Source organism: Benincasa hispida, chromosome 12 (assembly GCF_009727055.1).
Source record: "Benincasa hispida cultivar B227 chromosome 12, ASM972705v1, whole genome shotgun sequence".
In the NCBI taxonomy this organism is placed as follows: domain Eukaryota; kingdom Viridiplantae; phylum Streptophyta; class Magnoliopsida; order Cucurbitales; family Cucurbitaceae; genus Benincasa; species Benincasa hispida.
In genome coordinates this window covers 11,484,915-11,490,243 of record NC_052360.1, presented here as the reverse complement: position 1 = coordinate 11,490,243, position 5,329 = coordinate 11,484,915, and positions in this window count along the sequence as shown.

Below are 5,329 nucleotides of genomic sequence, written 5' to 3'. Positions count from 1 at the left end.
TTTGGGCTTGATGATCTTTTGGGATGATCGGCCTTTAGGCTTGATTATCTTCTTGGACGATCGACCTTTGGGCTTGTTCATTTATGGCCTTGTCTTTAAGCCCAATTAGTTGGACTTGGGCTTGGTTGATCCATGGATTTGAATTGGGTTGGGCCCGAGTGGCTTTAATTACTCGACCCAATCCAACTTATAATTTTTTCAATAGGCTCGGGCTTTCATTGATGATGTGGCAACTCGTGATTCGTCAAAATTTCTCATTCAACAGCGTTATAAAGTAAAAGTGACTAATTTCTTGGTTCGATCTTATACAAACTTTTTGCATGGGACACTCTCATTCACATGTCTCCACATGAATGAATTAAGATTACTTCGTTTGAAGCACTTTATGACATTTGTAACATCTATAAAGTAGGCTGCATCCAATAGTGACCCCAGAATAAGGTACCTAGCATTATCCGTATACTATAGACCATTTTGGCTATTTACTCAAACTTGATCAACTCTTATGTCTCTACATAAAGTTCAAGTACTCATGTAATAGTCATGGATCTTAGTTTATTGGATTTAGGTTATTTCTGAAACGAAATGAGCAATTCAAATATTCAATAACAACTTTATTGAATCAAACTTCAACAACATCTATTTGATTAACAGAATAAGTTTATTGTTCACAAACTACGAGTTTTAGAATATAAAACCCAACATAAATTGCACTCAAAAGAATTTTATAACAAGAAAACCTTCTAAATTTGAAAGATAGAAATGTTTTAGAAAGCAAAAGAGGTAAAGAAAGGGCTTGCCGCATTAGAGATTCATTATATATTTCTTTGGGAATGGGAACAAACTTGTATTTTCAAACACCAATCTCAAACAGTTGTAGGTTAGAGAACATGATGAGAGGTAGTGCTAGTGCAGTTAGATCATAAGAGCATGTTAAGGAATTATTTTAGAAAACTCAAGGATGAGTATTGTTCAAAATTTGCGAGTGTGATAAGTGTAGAAATACAAGTTATTGTTTTCTCAAAGTTGGAATAATCAAGATCTTTATTGATATAAGCATACTCATTATCAAAGAAAAACGCATGAAATTCCATTCATGTAGTAAACTCACACAAAAGTATCTTTTTAAGTAAAAAGTTGCTTCACTAATGCATTTCAACGCAAGAATCAAAGAAATTTACTATGTGTTGGAACCAAGGCTAATGCAAGGGGTATGCGTCTGAGAATATTCGACGCATGAAGGATACATTGGCTTGTGCATTCCGGTCAAAACAACACTTGCAAGCATGGGCATCTAATTGGCAGCGTCTGAATATTTCAAAAGTGGCAGGTGACTGCTCCAGGGTATGGAATTTAATGCAAGTCCAATCACCAAGTTGTTGAGATTTATCTATATAAGGAGAAGCCACCTTCAAAATTAGAGTTAGAAAAGTTAGATCTAGCCAATTAGAAACTTTTCTTTTCAACGCCAATAGATAGCATCTGTCGTTTGCAAGCAAGTAATATGGGGAAGATACCATTTCACCGTTGATCAAAAGGTGTTGTTAGAGATAAGCTTGAGAGAGATATCTTCTTCGACTTCTCTACCACATTGGTTGTAGCAAGCATAAAAACAAGCCAAAAAGGACAAGAGATTGAACTCTCTGGCTTGACTTCTACTTTTCACCACCATTTCATTTCATTAAGTTGAGATTGTCTGTATAAACATTGGTTATCTTTAATTCAATCTTAACTTTGACCATTTATCAATTCTCCATTTGTTTACCTTCGAAATTGTATGTGTTGGTGAAATTTTCTGACTTAATAAGAGTATGAAATCTATTGTTTAAGTCTCCCTGATCAGTTGATTAAAGTAATTAAATAGTTAAGTCACTTGAGAGAGAAATTTAACTATCAAACGCATTAAGTCAGGGTGTGAAATAAGTCTACAGATAGAGTTGCTTACGTCTTTTGCCTCTTCTTTATGGCCAACGCATGCACCCTAGAGATAGGATTACATGTGGCTTTCGCATCGAGAGATATTGAACTTAGCATGAACTAAAGAATAAAATTTCCAACGCGCAATACATACTTTTAGATTGTAAACAAGAATTTGTATCAACTTCATTTCATCTTCATTGCGCTCACATAGGCTTGCTAAACTTACCAAGAAATCAACACATACCACTTAAACTTAGAACCATTTACCCATAAATCTCTTTCTCCTCTAAACTCCTATTTATTTTTTCATGTGTGCTCTTAGCTCAGTATAAATAATCAATATTTCTCAAGTTAATTAGGAAACATCTATATTAGATCCAAAATCAAGGTTTACGTAAGAAGCATTCTAGAGTCCATACGTTTGATCCTAGACTTACCGGGAAACTTAAGTTAGATTTATACTTTGGTCTGACTCGAGAGAATTTGTACGCACTCACAAGGTGTGCAGGGATCCACTACTAACGCATCCTTTTATTCTCTTACCTAGAGAAAAATCACTCTTTCATCCATACCCATTCATCATATTCATTACCACTATTCTCCTCCTTAATTTTACACATGTTTTGTAAATCCCGAACTCTAAATTCCCTAGACAAGTATGTTTAGCCAAAGGAATGATATATTAAATATCTAATAAGTGAAAATTCATGTTATTTATAGGAGTTGTGGAGAAAAGAAAAGAAAAACATATTAAATAGGAAAGCTCACTTATTGGTTTGGCTGGAGGCACAAAATATGGGGTGACGTGGCGGTTAATCCTTGAACTCGGAAGGCGGCAGGAAGAGTAAAAGGAAGAGAAACTTCGAAAGCTTGGTTTCGGCAATCTATATGAGAAAATTTAGTGAAATTAGTACTATTTGAAAGCTGGGAGAATCTAGGTTTCGAGGTTGTCTTGCCGAAGAAAGATTGCAGGAGAAGAAGAACAAAAGTGAGGAATTTTAAGAAGAGGCAGAATCTCAGATTAATCAGGGCTCGAGGTGAATATTGGAAGCTCTAGGCCAAACCATAAGAAACTTTCAGCTGAAATTTTGAGGTAAGAAATTAACTCAATTTTAAAAAAGTTTGTAGAAGGAAGTTTCTTAAAAAGAGTTCAGGATTTTGAGTTATAAATTATTTAAGTTGAAATAGAGAGTCTGTGTAGAAGCAGACAGCTACTTGGGAAGAACAAGAAAATAGCTCACCTTGAAGAGCGAGAGCGAGATGAGGAGGATGAGGATCTCGCTCAGGATGATAATCTCGCTGATTTTATGGTGAAGATCTCACTCAAGGAGGAAATCTCGCTAGAGATGAGGGTTGAATCTCGCTGGTGAGGAAGCCAAGTTTGTTAGAAAAGGTGAGTATCGCTAGGATGAAAATGTTGCTCAGAAAAGCTTTCGCTCATGATGAGAATCTCGCTCGTGAGGATCTCGCTCGTGATGAGGATCTCGCTCATTATGAGAATCTCACTCATGAGGATGAATTCACTCATGTTGATCATCTCGCTAGTAATGCTGTCTTTGTTGATGAAAGTTCTATTAATAAATGAATTATTTGAGATATTTTGCTAAGAATTCTAAGGAATTTAACCGGAAATTATGTCCTTTCAGGCCAAAAAGAGCTAGGAGAGGTGTATAACCCGTTAAGAGCCCCGACGAGCTGTGAGTGACTATGTGATGATTTAATGTTTTAATAATTTAGAAACTATGATTTCTTTGAAGTTATTTCCCATGCTAAGTGTTTAAATGAAGTGCCAAGCAACGTATGTTTGAAGCTATTTCTCATGCTAAGTAAAGTATGTTTTCCATGGAAATTGACATGATTTAAATATGTTATCTTGTCCAAATAGTTTCAGCATGTTTTAATAACTCCATTTTTATGACGAACTAGTATGATGGATGAACTAGTATGATGATTTGAGCACTAAGTCTTAGCTTTCAGCTAAATGCTTATAACTAGTTATACGACGGATACTGAAGGACAATGGAAAGGTATCCTAAGGATACTGAAGGACAATGAGAAAGTATCCTAGTTAAGTACCTTAGGTATGATAGTACTCAGTTATGAGCACGTGCACGTAAGTAATACGACGTCGAGGGATTGAGCAAGGTTATTCTCATGCTAAATTTTATGTGATTCCAAGCAACTTATTTCTATGATTAGAAGCACGATCAACGCATGATGTTACTAATATATGAGTTTTCCAAGTATGTTTTCCATGTCGAATGCATGCTAATGGTTTTTACAAGCTAGATCAACACGATTTAAGCCAACTTATTTTACAAAGTATGAAGCATGCGTTAGGGTTAAAACTAAGGTTGAGTGAAGCTTGATGTACTATGTTTAAATACCTAAGATTGCCAAAGTACATGCGTTGGTATTCCTAAACACAATGAAAAAGAATACTGAAGGTAAGAAAGGTATCTGAATAAATGTACATAAGGTGTTGACAGTACATACAAACCTCCACGTGCACGTAGGTAGTTCTGAAGGAGAGGTCGAAGTATGGGTCTCCTAGGCTATAAACCAGCAAAGAGAGGCTGAAGCATGGGTCTCGTGGCCGATAACAGACGTTGAGAGTTAGAGCGATGTATGCTCGTTCTCGACTAAGGAATAATGATTTTTAATGGTGTTTAAGAATAGTTATCAATACTAATGTTTAGAGGAAGTTACTTGAGATGCCCATTGGTATATTTAAAGAAATCGATGTAGGGATCTCTTCTAGCCATAGTTCAGTACGAAGAGATCGAAGTAGAGGTCTCATTTGGCCATGGTTTGGCATTGGGAATTAGAGCGATGAATGTTCATTCTCAGCTAAGATTCAGATTGTAGATACAATGGTTTTAAAAGTTTTATGTACATGTTTGCTTGGTATATTTTAGTTCCAATATTATGTTTTCGAGCTTCAATTTAAGCATGAGATTTATGTTTTATTAAGTCACTCACTGGGCTTCTAGCTCATGTTTTCAAATGTTTTCCTTTCAGGAAGCGATCAATTCCCAAAAGACTTTTCTGCTGCTGCTCTGCCACTCAAAGGAACAGATTGAAGGAAGCATATTTGAAGACCTATATTAGTTAGTACACGTGTCTGTCTAGAGACTAGTATTCTTGATAGGGCTCACTAAGTTGTAATATCCATGTATAAACAATGTTGCGAAACCATGTAATGTAAATGTGTTAAATACTGAGTTAATATGTATGTATTCAGGGTTTGAGCAAAATTTAACAGGTAAGATAGGCAGTAAGTGCCAGCAAAAGGGTTGGTAACTGCTGTAGTCACCATTCCATCCAGGTTAGGAGGGTAATCTGGTGCGGGGTGTGACATGTTTAGAATCAAAATCACAAGGCGATCATATGGCAAGAGCGTCGTGGC